The 16912-nt window shown below is 47.0% G+C and overlaps 1 protein-coding gene across 4 annotated transcripts in view; it reads left to right on the top strand.

The window, feature by feature from the left end:
• RNF152 (ring finger protein 152) overlaps positions 1-16912 on the top strand; it is a 44403-nt gene that overhangs the window by 760 nt on the left and 26731 nt on the right. The window contains exons 1-2 of one of the 4 annotated variants that reach the window (XM_014940814.1): positions 14-116; positions 13068-13148. The gene's annotated coding sequence lies outside the window, so the exon portion shown is untranslated. Of the gene's footprint in view, positions 1-13; positions 117-524; positions 556-12780; positions 12880-13067; positions 13149-16912 lie in introns of those variants that run through there. The other 3 variants (XM_014940815.1, XM_014940813.1, XM_014940816.1) reach the window with 3 other exon arrangements.

The following is a 16912-nucleotide window of genomic DNA, read 5'->3' as shown; positions in this document are numbered from 1 at the left end:
CCGGCTGCTCCGCCCGGCCCCGCCGCGCAGGGCTGGCTGCGGGCACAGCTGGGCTCCGCCGCCCGGCTCCGGCAGCCCCCCGGCGGCGACGGTTGCCCCCCCGCGGGGAGGGCGAGGTGCGGGGATGCGGCGGAGGGTGCGCGGTGCTGCGCGGCGGGAGGGCGGCGGGGCGCGGAGGGTACTTTGAAACCCGGCGGGGTCGCGCCTGCATCGCATCGGCGCGGGCTGGAGCGGAGGAGGGTTATCCGTGGGCTTCCTCAGCAAGTAAATCCGGATAACTTACAGCAGGGTTTGGTTTTTTGTAGGGGGTGGTGGGGGGGTGTCCTTTGTTTCTGTTGGAGGTTTGGTGTTGGTTTTTATTTTTATTATTTTTTTTGTTTGCTGATTTCCCTTCCCTCCCGCGGGTAGTTCGCGGAGAAGATACGCGGTGACTCGGGTGCTGTCATTCGGTGCTAGGCATCTCGCCGGGTTTTTGGAAAACGGCTTTAATTTCTTTTTTTTTTTTTAATCCGACAAGAGGAGAGGCGTGATACAAACACACCCCCCCTCCGCAAGGTAGGGTCTCCTCTCTGCAGAGTTTGTTACGGCGTTAGATGCTGCCTCCCGCCCGAGGTCGAGCTGCTCAAATGTGATTTAGGAACCCTGCCGACATCCATCACCCCAGCGCTCCGCTCCGACACGCCGGCCGGTGGAGGGGTTTCTTGGGAAGCAGCTCTCTGCCTCCTCTGAAATGTGGATACGCTTAGGATGTGTGCGCCAGGCTGTTAGCTGGGGAGGCAGCGAGGGTGTGTGTTTGTGTAATAGGTATCTAAAAAAAAAAAAAAGAAAAGAGAAAGCAAACAGGCTTTTGATAAGGTCCCATTAATTGAACTATAAATATAGTAATTTTTCTGTTCTTGTTTCCTTGTTGAAACTCTTTTCCTCCTTCTCACCGATATGGTGTATGATTTGGTTTTGGTTTTATTTTTTTTTCTTTTTTTTTTTTTCCTAATAGTACGTTTCAGGATTGTTTTCTTCTGATACAGATTTTCTTAGGTTTTGAGTCTGATTGAGGCCGTTGGAAAATATTTGTAACCCTCCAACTTCTGATGTATGTGACGGTCTTGTTCTTAGCCTTTCTGGTCTCGGGCCGGGGTCACAATTTTTTTTTTTTTTCTTTTTTTTTTTTTCCTAATAGTACGTTTCAGGATTGTTTTCTTCTGATACAGATTTTCTTAGGTTTTGAGTCTGATTGAGGCCGTTGGAAAATATTTGTAACCCTCCAACTTCTGATGTATGTGACGGTCTTGTTCTTAGCCTTTCTGGTCTCGGGCCGGGGTCACAGGCCTTTCTGAAGTGCCCGCGGAGTCTGAACTAATGCAGAGCTCATGGGATGATAATAATAGCAATTTAGGGAAAAAAAAAAAGCCTTCTGCTGGAAAGGCTATTCTTGGCTATGTAACGGTGCGTGACTGGTTTTCAGTTTCTTGTTAATTGCACGAAAGGCGAAAGATGAAAGCAGCGCTGTCCGAGGGCTGGGGAGCTGGGACAGCCTTGTGCCCCTGGCTGTCGGGATGGGGGGCTCCGTGGAAAATTCCCACCACTCACACGCCTTTCTTGGCAGTAGAGTTAAAAAGCCCCAAACCTCTGGTTCAAACCTGCACGGTCTGTCAGAGGGTTTGGACGGCTTGCCAGGTATGTGAAGACAAATGAAAAAGGCGTTCGTTTTCTGCTGCTTGTCTTGGGGGGAGGAAAGGTGTTTGGGTCACACCTGGTGGAAGTTTTATACCGTGTTATGGAGTCTCTTTGAGAGCACTGGACATTGCTGTGGAATATCCAGATTATAAATGCCAGCAGGACAGTAAATATTATTTCGGCCTTAATATAGTGTGTTTAAATTATACATGCAAATGCAATAACTTGGAACGAGCCGCTCATCGGAAGATAGGCTATGGCTCAGCAGAGTGCTCAGGGAATGGGCAGGTAGATGTTTCTGGGCGCTGGTCACCCTTCCCCAAGTGACTCACTTTGGCCTCCAGCTTTGCCAAAATCCCTGGGTATGTTATTGTCATACCTGTTCCTGGCTCCAGTTCAGGGTTCTCACCTTGACCCCTTGATGAACTGGAGCAGGAGCTCTGTCAGCTATAGTCTCACAGAGGCTTCAGTGTAGTTTTAACTTCAGTTGTGTGTGTTGTCCCAGAGAAATTAAAGTGGGGTACTCACAAACAAGCTTGCATGCAAAGGTTTTAAGCTCAGGGCTACCTCTTGTAAGCTTTTGAGGGTGGGAACTACACACCTTTTTTACTGGCACGGTGCAGAGAACAAATGCCGTATCGTACTTGGATTGGGTACCAAAGAGCTCACCTTACTTAGGACCAACGCCGACAGGGTAGGAGCAGTGGTGCTTCTCTGCTGGAGTTTTATGGAAGATTAGTTTGCGCTTGGGACCTGAAGACTTGCTGGAAGCTAATGAAGCTTGTACTCTTAAATGCTCAAGCCATCGTTTTGGGGAGAATTTAGTTTTCCAAGTCAGTGAAATATTTTTTCAGCCTGTGACCCCAGTGGTGCCTGGAGAGGATACAGGTCTAGAGGGATGCATGTGATCTTGATGATGCTCTGATCAGCTGGCAGGACTCTACCAAAGACCCGGTTATTTGTAGTTTTGACCACATGGCCGTTGACTTTGGGACCTTGCCTAGGGCATCGAAAGGGTGGCCTTACATTGCCTTCTGCTTACCTGTATTTATTTGTCAGCCAGTTCTGCAGGCCTTCCGTACATCAAGTAGCAGTTATTCAGGCAAGTAATTCCACTGGCTTGAGCGTGGTTATTCAGCTGAGTAAATGGTGTGCAAGCTGAGTTCAAGGCAGTAGATTTTGGGCGCGAGTGCTCTCTTTTTGTGGACAATGTGGGAAACTAATTCCCAGAGCCTGGGATCCTGGCATGCCTTAAATTCTCTCCTGTTCTTATGTTTCGCCTCTATCCGGTGGATGGGTGGGCTGGAAGTGGGATGGGAGGCTGGACTTTCCTCCCCTTTGCTCTTCCAGAGAAATTCCACAGCTGTTTCTGAGTCTGTCCAGAGTTGCGTGCTGCTTTGCTGATGCTGTTTGCTACACAAATAGGTTTTCTGCTGCTGTGCTGGGCTCTGGGAGAGGAGCAGAGGAGCCCTTGGAACCAATGTAGCTCTGTAGCTTGGTCCGTCAAACCGAGGGGGGGTAGAGGAAACTCTCCCAAGCCCTGATCAATGCAGGCTAATGGTTCAGCATCTGGTGGTCTGACCGTAGCAGAGTGGACCCCTGCCCCAAAAGCACCCTCTGGGTGCAGGTGGCCAAGCGAGGCCGGGGATGGTGAGGAGAGAGATGCTGAAATCTCTGGGATGAGATCACCTCCAGGGCTGGGGCTTCTGAAGGAGAGAGGAGCCTCAGCAGCTTCCACAGTTAGGAGCTGTGTAATAGTCCTTCAGCCCTGAGGAGGCATTTCATCCCTTTCAGATGCAAATGACTTTGTCCTCCCTGTCTTCCTGCTGAAGGAATTGCCCCTTCAGAGTCACCTGCAGATGTAAATGAGTTTGTGATTTGCCCCTTCCTGCTCCGGAGGCACAAAAGCTGGGCAGTTACAGAGCTTAACTGCAGTGTGTGCTGGGCAGCTCGCCTGATTGAGCAAGACACGGAACAGAATGTGGAAACACCACTAATCAAACGCACCACAGTTCTCATCTGGTTTTATTTTATTTTATTCTAACTTAGTTTCCCCAGGAAACGAGTGCTCTCTGTCTCCTGCCCTTTGCGTTTTTCCAGTTTCAACCAGATTGCACCAATGGTTGGCAGTCTTGAAGATCATTAATTTCCCACTTGTTTTTGTTAAGATTAGTGGCTGGCTGGGAAATCTTTGAAGCAGTGCTCTCTCTGAAGGAACGGAGATGGGTTTCAGACGTTGCCCATTCTGCCTGCTAGCAGCTGGCTGGTGTGGTGGTGAAACACGCAGCACCTTCATAGCCCTGGCCACCTTGCGAGGTGTGCGTGGCCGCCAGGGCAGGGGTTGGTGTGGGGCAACGTTGGAGGGAGCTGCAGTGGAGTAGGAGGGCAGAGGAGACCTGTCTCCAGCAGAAGGGGCCTATTTGTTACACCTCCTCGCAGCGCAGCTACCCTTTTATTTGTCAAGCTAAAGCCATTTGAGATTTAGGAAGGCTGGCAGGCTGACAGCCATAGCTTGCAGCCTGCTTTCCTTGACCTCTAGGACACCTTGGGCTGAATGGAGGTGAGCATCGGAGCAGATGAGAACGTGCATCCTGGGCAGGACTTAGGCAGAGGGGGGTGGGTGTGTGTGTGTGCACAAACTTGCACATGTGCAATGGCAGTGTGATTATCTGTGCGTGTGCCGGCATCATCCTGTTGAATTCAATGATAATTTGACAGTGATGAAAAGATGACATTCAGCGCTGTACGTTTCTTCCAAAATAGCTCCCGTGAGCGAATACAGTCTCCGATTCCCACGCAGCCCCCTCCCCACGGTTACTTCAGGCAGGTGTGCAGCTGGGCTGATGCGCTGCTCTGAGATGTCAGGGACATGCTTCTGTATTGCTGAGCACCCCGGCGTAGCTGCAGCTGGTCTGGCATGGGGGTCTTGGGATGTCTGCTTCGGAAATATGGGCAAAACTGTCTTAGGAAAAGCAGTCTTATCCTTACCTAGGCTGTGCCTGTGCTAGACAGCTTTTCAGTATAGCTGTGCTGAATGCGGTGGGCACGTTCCTTCCTGACCTGGACTGAAGGAAAAGTCAGGCATCTGTTCAGGCAGTGGCATAAGAACTAAGAGTGTCAGGGTGTCAAGGAGCATATGTGGGATGCACATGCAATTTCTCAGCCAGTGCATGCTTTGCTACCCTCTCTGTTGCTGCTAGCCTTCAGACAATGCACGCCTCTTATCCTGGGGCATAGAGCGTGGCTCCTCAGAGATCACCAGTGCCACTCTCTCATGTCAAAATATTAAGTGTCACCCTAGAGGGCCGAGCTGAATCTCAAAACACCCGTGTGCCACTCATTTTCAGGCAGCCTGTGATGCAGCTAAGATCAGATCCATCTGTCAAGGTGAGATGGAGGAACCGTGTAGCTGGCTCCCCCCCATCACGGGCTATGGAGGATGTGGGGCACCAAGCCGTGCCAACAGGGCAAAGGGGGATGCTGTTCCCTTTCCCCCCACAGAAACTCTGCCTGCCAGAGACAGGAAACCTCTGGAATCTGAGCATAGGTCTCCATGCTATTAGAGATGCGGCATTTAGTAAAGGAGAATCTTTTTTACTTCCCTTCGTTTCCCCTCCACAGGCATGAACTTGTACCACTTGCAGCATGGCACGGTAGATGGCTACGAGCTAAGAATGGGCTCGGACCAGACATCCTGTGCAGGTCCCTCCTCTGGTGGTACCAGCCACCTGAGCTTTGGTGTGAGAAATCCTGAAACAGGCAGTTGTGGGCTAAAATGTTGCTGCTGCAATAGTTCTGCCTGTTCTTAACTGTATCGTGCTAACTCTACGCTTTTAGTGATGGTGTAGTGCTTTCTGTGGTAGGTTTTAAACCAAAGAGAGCAGGTTGCAATGCCTCCACCAGCACGATGGACTCTTCCCAAAGGTGTGCACTGGGGAGAGCTGGTGTGGCCCGCGTGCCTGGGACATTGTGGGCTGTGATTGCCTGCACCTCAGGGGCTTGACAGCTCCAGGTTTTGCAATCTCTGCTCTCTGAGGATGGGGAAAGATGGAAGTGAAGCTTGCTTTGTTAGGAACAAAAGAGTGTGTAAAGCTCGTGGTAGTAGCTGCCAGCACCCCTTAGACAAGGCAAAAATACTACTTGAAAGAAAGGGTGTGGATGTCTTTGTTAATGGGGGCGTACAAAGACAAATAAGACTTTTTAAAAAGCATGAAGGCTACACAGCCAGCACGCTGTCTGACACACTGCCTCTTGCCAGCAAATAAAACAGGTTAGGTTGTTGCTATTGCAGCTGCTTTCCCTCATTGAAGCAGGGGGAGCCAGACTGGCCTGACTCAGAGGAACACATTGGCAATTTGCCTGAGGTCCCAGGCACGCAGGGTAATTTACTTAAAAAACCCAATGTAACAGTTATCCAGGATGAAGACATGCAACCCTAAGGTTTGCTTGCAGTTGTCTTTTCTATGACAACACTCTCAGAAGTTGCTTGTTGGCTGCATTTACTAGCAAACACGGCCTGGGGGTGATCGGCTTCTTCCCCGACCTGCAGTTAATGGCAATAATTATACTTAAACAAGTTTTAATGTGGGAGGTAGGAGGGATTGAGCAGCTTGGGCAGAAGGCTGTCAGTGGGGTCACTGGGGACCCCAGGCCATGGGAGCTTTACTTGTGACCTTGGGCAGAGCCCGTCAGCTGCTCCGTGCCTCCGCTCTTTAAATCCCACCCGTTACGATTCGTTTCAGAGCAACTGATTGATATTGGTCTTGCTTTCCTCCTCAAACAAACAACCCCAAAATCCCCAAATGTTTGTGCAGGGAGCTGAAGTTTAAATATAGTCTCCCTCTCTCCTCCCCACTCTTTACCTTGGATAAAGGTGGAAGGAAAAGAATCGTTCACAGCCATCTGCTGGAGGCATCAATCACGCTGGGAGCAAGGTCTGCCAGTTGTTCCACACGTTATTAATGATGAAAAGATATAAACATATGAGCTCATAATTATGCTGCGTTTAAATTACTTACAAAATAATGACATTAGGAGAACAATGGGGTTACAAAATCAGGCGGACAAAAGCAAGGAAGTGCCAGGACTAACGTGGCGTTGCTCCCCTTTGCATCCGCATCATGATACAATCTTTAATTCTATAATTGCATCATTTTTTCCCTTTCACAGAGTCCCTCTTTCAGTGGATAGGTAATTACTGCATAATTCATTGTCTCTTCCTCACATTTACTTTCCGCATGTGTCTCCACATCCATTCATTTTACACCCCACCCAAACCTTGAACTGAGCAGAGCTGCTAATTCCTTCCTGGGGGCTTTGCAGACGGGGAAGTTCTTGTTCTTGCAACATCTCAGGTACAGGTACTGTCTTCCATTTTCATAGCTGAGGAATGGAGGCAATGAGCATATAAAGCTCAAATGACTGAAACACCTTCAGTTTCGGCTGCCTCAAAGAGATACTTGTGGATGATTTTATTTTTCGCTCACCCCAGAATACCTGGCATGATGTAGCAGTTCGTCTGCTGGAAGCACAAGGACGATTGACCTCAGCTGTAAGTGCCTGCACTCTTGCAGATGTCTAGATGTCTTGGCTTTGCAGAAGGTGGGGGCTGCCCTGTTAGGGGTCACCTGAAGGAAAACTGGTTTCAGGGACTTGCTGAGCGCCTTTCAAAGGCTGTGGAGCCGAGAAAGAGGAAATTCCTGCCTGCAGGTGGTACGTCCAACTTCCTCATCTAAGGTGGTTCTCTCGTTTTTGTCCCTGCATTGCCTTGTTCACTGATCTTTCTGACTTCCCCTGAGTGAGGCAGCCACCACTTTTATCACACAACCTTGTCTTTTTCCTAAAGCAGTTGATTTCCAGGACACAAATGATTTTTGACCGTTACTAGAGACAGAATCAGTGCAGATGTATATAGGATCTGGATGGAGGTTGTATGAGCAGTCTTCATTATGGTACCTCTTAATTTTGCACTGCTCAAATTTGCAATCTTTGTATTAAAAATTTAATGTAGCTGGGTTTTAATGTAATGTACAAGGGGAAAAGGGAGAGAAAACCAAAACTTAGTCTTGTCATGTGAAACTGCAGTGACCTGGGTCATCCAGAGGACCTAGACCACTGGGCTGTAGCATTAATTTCTAACCCATGAGATAATGGCCTGCTTTGGAGCACTACTTGGCTGTGGATGGTGGTAGTCACCAGAGCAGGGTGGCACGCTCAGCAGGTCATCTGCTGCTGTGTTGGGTTTCACAGCCCACAGCCAAAATACCCTCAGGTCCCATTTAAGGATGGGGTGGGATGAACTCTGGTTCTTCCTGACTCCTCTCTGACTTGCCTGTGTCCATCCTGCTCATCTGTGGCAGCACTGTTTCTCATCCCCTTTGAACTTACCCTCTCCAAGCTCCCTCTTCTTCCCCTCTCTTCCTGTGCATCCCTAGCAAATGCCACCTGCTTCTCTCTCCCCTTGCTTTCTGGTGCCATGGCTGTAGCCTGTGCCCATCTTTTGTTACTACCAGTGCCACCTATAATTTTCCAGAGGTCGCAGATCTAGATATCTTGGTAGGGTTGTGTGCAATTTAGCTCTAAATTCCAATTTAGATCTGCAATTTTTGTGCGTTCAAGCTGTAGATAAAGACCAGCCCAGTACCTTTGAATAAAGCATTTTAGGGGATTAATCTTCCTTACTTTTAGCCTCGAGCCATCACTGTGGGCATCCTCTGAGATCAGGCAATGGGTAACAGGCTGCTTTAGGCCAAGTCTATAAAAATAGTTTACACCTAAGGAATATGCAGCATTCAGCCCTGTTTCTTGGTGTTCCCTGGTATGCAGTTTTGCTTGATCTCAGCAACCTTCCACAATTAAGCCTAAGTGGACGTGCCATTTTATGGGGTTGAATATGAGACTGAAATTACATCAGTTCATAAAGAGTGATTGTGCTTTTTTTTTTTTTTTTTCTGGGAATGAATAGAGACATGATAGTGCAAGCAAGAGTATGCAGGTTTTAGAGGCTTCCAGCCTGAAATGCAAGTTGGTGCAACTCAGCTGCTTCCCGGAGAAGTGATGTCTGTAGTCCCAGCAAGCCATTAGATGCTTTTGGCCTGCATGTCAGTCTTCTGACCAATTTACAGTGAATTTCTTCCTACAGCTTTGTTCAGAGGAGGGAGAGGGCGGTAGTATAAACCTCATGCTGCAGGAAGAGAGGAGGAAGCAGAAGTTTCTGATTATGCTCAAATGAGCATAACAATTGGCTTTCTTTACGTACTTTGGGCTTTTTTTGTTTCATTAAACTAAATGAGGAAAAGTGGATGACACCAGCAAACAAAATACAGTTGCCAACAAAATCTGGTCTTGGAACAGACCAGGCTGACCTGCAATGAAGCAGTTGGGATGAGAATGATTTTTAAGTCAGACATGTGTTCTTGGGAGTTTGTGATATAAATCATGGCCATGATAGATATTAACCATGTCAAAGTAGGTTCATAAAATAATGTCAGAACAGAGTGTCTTAAAAGGCTTTGGATGACTCAACGGCTTGTACACCTTTACAAAATAATAAGCCAGATGCTTAAAACTTGCACCAGCCAATTCTCCCTGCATCACCACTGTGCATCAATAAATTCAAGAGCTAGTATTTGAGTACTGAACTTCACGTATTTTAAAAGAAAAGAACTACTAAAAGGAGCACGGGACTAGTTCTCAGCTTTGGTCTTGCAGGTACTTGGAGGCCAAGGATGTCTAGTCTGTGAAAGGTAACAGAGAAATGGCTTGTATCAATCGAGAGATCAACAACAATGAAAGTTTTGCATATCAAAAAAAAATTGCACATCACTGGCATAGCTGTCTCCAGCCTGGTACGTGGCAGTGAGCCTGTGTGCCTAGGGCTTGGGCTTAGTTTGCGGTAGGGATTGTGTATTGGCTTCAGTTAATCCCTGACCTTGTTCTCTATAATTTGTGTGTGTGTGTTTTTCTTTTGAGGTAAGTGTATTTGGGCAGATCTTCAGGCACTGCAAGTTGTCATAGCTCCCTGGGGACAGGTGCAGCTCCTCTGTGGGGTGACCCCCGTGCTGGGTGTGCCCCGCTGGCCCCCCTTGTTCTGCCTCCCCCTCTCCTCTTCCTCAGTGTCTGTGATCGGATGCTGAGAGGCAGGGACAGGGCTTTGAAAAAGCTGGCTCAGCAGAAGAGGTGGAGAGCCAGCTGATGCCAGTATTAATATTCTTTCAAAATTGATGGATGAGACGATTATAAAATTGCAGAGGGAAGTGAAACTTAACAGAATCCATGTTTTAATTGCATTCTGGATTTTTTTCAGCAGCCAGCTTTTGAGGTGCAGGACAGATCAAGCTTTTTTTTTTTTTTTTTTTTTTGGGGGTGTTTGTTGGGGGCTGCCAAAAAAAGAGTATGTTTGTTATAAAAGAGGGGCAGGACAGATCAAGTTTTTTTTTTTTTTTTTTTTTGCGTGGATGTTGATGTAGGCTGCACAATATTGGTTTTTAAAGAAAGAAAAAGAAACGGCTCAGGCCAGTCTGTTTTCCACACTCTGGTGCTCTCAGTCTTCTTCAGTTGCAGTGCGTGGAAGCATGCTGTGTCTAGACAGTAAATCAGATCTGAAATACTGTTCTGATGCAGCTGAAGTAAAAAAGAGTCTATCGCGAGCAGCTCCAGGTTTACCTGGAGTGTTGAGATGCCCAAGCGTGCGAGGGGTACCTCAGTGCTGGACATGTAATTTCCCCTGTGCACCCTTCGTCCCTGCGGAGAGGAGGGAGGACGGTGGAGCCATTGGGCTTGTGGTGACGAGCAGTGTGAGTCCATGTTTCCTCCACGCTGCATGCCAGCCTGCCGGCAGACACTCGCTTGCCTCTAACCTGGGGAAGATGCTTTTTCAGCTGATGAAGCCCCCCGCTCAGTCTGTGAGTAGCACTCCGAAACAGATGGCTCGCCTTGCAATGGGAGTTTTCTTGCACTTCAGTTTATACCCCACCTTCCCGTTTTCCTCATTCCTGCTCTTGTCACTGCTGTGAGGAATGCCTTCCTGGCCCCAGGGGGTGCCTACACAACGTCAGGTGCTGACAGACGTTCTCCATGAGCAGGGGTGGAGGCTGCACGTGTGCTGGCACCCATCGGGGCTGCTCCTGCCCCGGTTGGGTCTGTTGCTGGGCTGTTGTCACTGGCACAGCTCCCTTTGCTTCATGGCTCTGGCTTTTGAACCCTGCAGCATGTAGTGAAGGGCCAGCAAGTATGCGGTGAACCGTGCCTGCAGGCTCTTCACGAGACAGACGTTCATTTTTAATTTGATGGCTTTCCCAAATTTGTTCAATAATTTTGGTAGGCTGGCTTATCATAGAATCATGGAATTGCCCAGGCCGGAAGGGACCTCCAAAGGTCATCTAGTCCGACCTCCCCACAGTCAGCAGAGACACCCCCAACTAGACCAGGTTGCCCAGGGCCTCATCGAGCCTCTCCTTGAATATCTCCAGGGAAGGGGCCTCAACCACCTCCCTGGGCAACCTGTTCCAGTGCTCCACCACCCTCACAGTAAAGAACCCTCTCCTAATCTCCAATCTAAATCTGTTCTTCTCCAGCTTGAAGCCATTTCCCCTCGTCCTGTCACTGCAGGCCTTTCTAAACAGGTTCTCCCCAGCCTTCCTGTAGGCTCCCTTCAGGTACTGGAAGGCTGCTATTAGGTCTCCCCGGAGCCTCCTCTTCTTCAGGCTGAACAACCCCAGCTCCCTCAGCCTGTCCTCGTAGCAGAGGTGCTCCATCCCCCTGATCATCCTTGTGGCCCTCCTCTGGACCCGCTCCATCAGGTCCATGTCCTTCTTATATTGAGGGCTCCAGACCTGCACACAATACTCAGGTCTGGCTTGCATGTCTAGAGTGTCTTTGTGCCACACGTTGTGCAGTCCTGATAGCCTCTGTGGTCAGATGCTTTCCTCTAAGCAGAAGTAGTAGTATTAAGCTGGTCTGCAAAGAAAAAGGGAAGGCTACGACAGCAGGAAAATAACGATCACAATTTTAGGCATAATGGATGTTGTTAAACGGGAGGCCGTGGATAGCTAACTTCTAATGAGGCCTGTCTTGAAAATATGGCCCAGATGTTTGTGTGCTGCATGAGGTTTTCTCATGGATAGGCAGGTATTTTGCTGGAGTAGGTTTCACTGAGGATTGGACCAAAACACTCCCCATCCGGTTTTGTTTTCAGGCTTTAACAAAAACACTGTTGTAATATTTTTCCCTAACCTTTTTTTCCTCTGGGATTGAGAACTTCTCTCTACAGTCTCCTTAACCCAAACATGACTTGTCCTAACTGGGCACATTTTGAAAAAGTACATGTGTAGGTGGTTTAGAGGAGAAAGCATCAGCCTTTTCTCTTGCTGCCTCCTGCTTTCTCCCAAGTCAGAAGCTGAGGAGACATCTTTCAAGATGGTCCTCTTGAGGAGTGGGCTCTTAATTAAAGTCCTGGTCCTAAGAAGTCCTGACATCATCAGCAGACGAGCCTTCTGCTCCCATCAGCTGCAGGTGTACTTGTATAAGAGGAGGTATGCTCAGGGGCTTGGAGGGTTGCTCTGCTTCTAGAAGTGAGTAATTTGGGGTGGAGACATTCTTCTGCCTGAGTGCTTTAGCATGCCTGTTTTCTCCACCTGTCTCATACCACTGGAAGGATTTCTGGGGTCCCATCGGGCTGTGACGAGGTCTCCCATTTTTTGCTGCTTATATCTCCCTGGGGCAGCGGCTGCAATCCGTGCAGTGAGGTTTAGAAATTAGTTCCTCTTGCTGCGTTTCCTGCTGCGGTGTTGGACAGTGTTTTAATGGCTTCAAACTAACATTAGGGAGGGTACTGCACTAAAGAGCCAGACTGCTGTGAGAGGAAAAGTTTTGTCCATTCTCAAACCTGGTGTCCTCACAGGTGGTAAGACGGGCTCGTGAGATGTGGTTGGGATCCCAGTGAGTTACTGAGGCATCTCAGCTGAGCCGGCAGTTAAGTGCTGAAGGTGAGCGGCAGATTACGAGGGCCTTTTGACATCCTAAAGGACCCGAAATCTTTTCGGTGTTTACTCTGAAAATATTCTCTGCCTTTGCAGAAGTGCTGTGTTTACACACGCGAGAGCGTTGAGATTTTGCAGCGTACGTGCTCGTGGTTGCCGTGCTTTGGGCACAGCTGGTAACGCTGATAGGAGGATTCCTGTTATACAAACACTGGCTGCTCAGAAGGTGAGAATTTGCTGAGTGGCACTTGAAGCCCAGCAACTCACAGCAGGACGGGGGGTGCTGAAGTTGCCGGCATTGTTATTTGGAATATTGAAATTCCTTAAGTTTTTTTTCTTTTTTTTTTTTTTTTCCTAGCAATACTTTCCAAATATAATTATTTTAAAGCAAAACTGAATTATGCTATTTTGCAGATGCTGGGATGCCTGCTTTCTTCCTTCTGCCACAGGAGATCTGTTACCACCAGTGACTACAGCTGCAACTTGCTTGTCCAGGTATAGCTTGTCTTTGCTTCTGTGGGATCAAGGCCCGTTTGGTATTTTTTGACTTGATTCTTTTGTTTGCTGCACTGTTCTGTGTGCCAGTTTCCCTGTAAATGTTACGAGAACTGGCAATATGGGCCTGATGCCAAGGGCAAGGGGCTAATACAGGTAAATTTCACGGAATCATGGAATTGTCAGAATTGGAAGGGACCTTCTAGAGATCATCTGGTCCAACTCCCCTGCTAAAGCAGGAATGCCTAGAGCACATTACTCAGGACTGCATCCAGGTGGGTCTTGAAGATCTCCAGAGAAGGGGACTCCACGACCTCCCTGGGCAGCCTGTTCCAGTGCTCCGTCCCTCTCACCATAAAGTTTTTTCTCATATTTGAATGGAACTTCCTGTGTTCCAGCTTGAGCCCGTTGCCCCTTGTCCTATCGCTGGAAACCACTGAAAAGAGTCCGGCTCCAACATCCTTCAACTCACCCTTTAGATATTTATAAATACAAATAAGGTCTCACCTCAGCCTTCGCTTGTCCAGGCTAAAGAGTCCCAGCTCCTTGAGCCTTTCCTTGTAAGGGAGGTGCTCCAATCCCTTAATCATCGTTGTTGCCCTACGCTGGGCTCTCTCCAGTAGTTCCCTGTCCTCTCCAGTAGTTCCCTGTCCCTTTTTATTTTGGAAGTTCTTCTGATCCACACTTCCCAAGCCAGGTCAGTAATGATGTTTTACAGAGGAACGCCTTTCTTGTCATTTGATTTCAGAGCGCTCTAACAGGGTCCATCACCAGCCCTAAGCAGGGCAAGCGACACACCAGGGCCGTGGTGAAATCAAAGGGCTGGCCTCTTTGGTCCAAAACTACTTATTCTCGATATTTGTCACATGTTTGGCTCACTGAATTAGTTCAAATGGAAGATGCCTTTACCAAAACCCCCAAAACTTCCATGAAGAAATGTATTTTACCCATATTTTTCTTCGTTTAAAAGCAAAATGTAAAACGACTCATCTGCTTCCTCTTTCTTTTATGATTCTCTTAGTGGCAAAATAAGAAAAGTAAATGGTTGAAGAAGTTTTGTCTGCATACTTATACATGTATGTATAGAGGGAAAAACAAAATGTATGGTATATGGGTATTTTTTGACTTACCAAAAAAAAAAAGTAGGGAAAAATCAGTGATTAACAAAAATTAACTTTTATAAAAATATGCTTGTAGCAACTTGCAGGAATTTTACAAGTTATTCTGCCTTGTAATCTTGTGGTACAAAAATGTGGGCTTGATTCTCTACTTTCTTGTCCTTGCTTATCCTTTGCTCACTACAGCACAGTTGTACTGATTTTAAAAGCTAGTCTAGGGTATTGGGTAGCCATGCCCAATTATTTTTCTGTTAGCTCACTAGTTCGGGGTTTGTTTTTTTTTTTTTTTTCATATTAGTTAGTACCACAGGTGGTGGCAACTCCTAGCTCTGAAGTGTGCTGTGCACTTCTTTGAGCAGCCTGACCTGCCTGCTACTGGGCTGTCCCAGCATCCCAGTTTGGGAGCTTCTCTTCTCCATTTCCTTAATGACACGTGGGTCAGAGCAAAAGCCAACAACTGCTTTCAGAGGGTCTGACGTTACTGGTGTCGTATGCTGCATACTCTGGAGATGTATAAGCTTTGTCCTTTTGCAAATCAAATCAAAGAAGGTAACGTGCAGATCCTGGTCTATTTCAGCATGGCTTGCTGTCATGGTTTAACCCCAGCCAACAACTAGGATCATGCAGCCGCTCGCACATTCCTTCTCCCCCACTGGTGGGGTAGAGAGAAGAGAGAGAAAAGGAGGGGGGGGAAATGTCAGGGGTTGAGATAAGGGCAGTTTAATAGAACAGTAACGAAAGAGGAAAATAATAATAATAATAATAGTGGTAAAAGAATATAAAAAATAAAGTAATGCAACACAAGTCATTCTCATTACCTGGTTGATTGCCCAGCCCGTCCCAAGCAGCGATTGTGAATTCCTCTCCCCTGGCCAACCCCCATTTATATACTGAGACTTCTGTGGTATGGAATATCCCTTTGGCCAGCTTGTCCTGCCTGTGCTCCCTCTCAGCTTCTGTGGGAAGCTAAAAAAGCCCTTGACTAATGTAAACATCACTTAGCAACAAATAAACCAATGTGTTATCAACATTATTCTCATACTAAATCCAAAACACAGCAGTTACTAGGAAAGAAATTAAATCCATCCGCACTGAAACCAGGACACTTACTTATGCAGTAGAAAGGATGCAAGAAATGCATGCTGTCATCTAGGTGGATGAAACTATCTTTGAGTGTTTCAGTAATGTCACACATGACAGAAATGCTGAGCTTCTCCGTTAAATAAATGTGTCTCTTCCAAGAGGGAAAATCCTTGACAGTACTTGCAAAAAGCTGTTGGAAAATTGTGGGTTAAATAACTACCTCTCTTCATGACATTAACATTTTATTTTCTATTCTTACCACTTTTCAAATTTTGCCACTGATGTGTAGGCAAGAAGAAAAATAAAAAAGGTGAGAGAAGGGAGCAGTTTGTTTGAGGTTTTGTTTGTTTGCTTCTTTAGTGCATCTTTCTTGTCTGCATCAGATTCCTGGCATTGCTTTGTGACCTTCAGTGCATCCCATTGGTGCTCTCCATTCAGAGCCTCCCAAGCGGGCAAGAAACCTAGAAGCTGGAACATTGAAAGCACAGAACTGCCCGAAAGGAACAGCCTCTTGCATCAGCTCTACCTCTTTTCTCCCATGTTCATGAACACAGGGGAAGTTGTTTAAACCAGCTGAGCTTTACTGCAAAAATTAAGAACCCCAGGTCCCACCAAACCTTCAGTGTTTGGCGATGATTCAAAAGGGGATTGAGCACTGTTGTTCCTGAGGACAGTCCCGCATTCATTGCTGGCCTTACTTTAATATATTTTTACAGTTTTTAAAGATCAGATTAATCTGAAAAGAGAACTATGATTTGGTTGTGGTGCATGTGGGAAGTGGGTGTTATTCTTGTGTGTCACAATGCATGCATTTAGACTCTCTGGAGCTTGAAGTGAAAGCTGGGAGTCACCTAGGCATTAGCCGAAGAAGAAAACATCTTAGGTCACTGCAAAAATCATAAGCAAAAGAAAGACAAGTTGCTGTTCTTCAGTGCTACATAAAAGGAAACTTCTAAGCATGTTTCCTTGGTAAGCAAACCAGTTTTTGAACTGTTTTATATGACGTTTTTTGTAAATGTCCCCATTTCGTCAGCTCCTGTTCTAAGGTAAATTACTGGTACCTTATGTTCTGCAACCAAAGTGCTAGAAGAAAGAAGTTTGTAGGAGTAACAGTTTCAGGAGACTGCTTGGAATCTCAAACTGCTTATTATGTTTCTTTGAATTATTGGTGATGTATTTGGTACCTGGTATTTTGTTTCAGAAGTACTTCATGTAAATAAATTTGATTAGAATAGTGCTCATATGCTTTCTATCAGTCTTTTGACTGGATTTTCTAGCTTGGTAAAGCTAGAAAAACTCCAGGTATTGGCAAATTCTTTTGCTGTGAATGCTTTTCCTGTGAAAACTGGTGCTAAATAGTTCTGTTTTAGCAAAAGGGGAGACTAGTAGGTGTACTGCACCTCCTAAATCTTTACAGATCTCTGTGCCGCTTCGAGGATGCATGCGTGTGATTTAGCTGTTCTTCATCACAGTTCAAAAATCCCTCTTTCACCGTGCCTTGGTTGCAATTTCATGGCCCACTTACAGATCTCACAATGGAGGAAGGCAACTGTAGCGTCCACC

This window comes from Calidris pugnax, unplaced genomic scaffold (assembly GCF_001431845.1).
Source record: "Calidris pugnax isolate Ruff unplaced genomic scaffold, ASM143184v1 scaffold8, whole genome shotgun sequence".
Lineage (NCBI taxonomy): Eukaryota > Metazoa > Chordata > Aves > Charadriiformes > Scolopacidae > Calidris > Calidris pugnax.
This window is presented reverse-complemented; position numbering and strand designations above follow the sequence as displayed.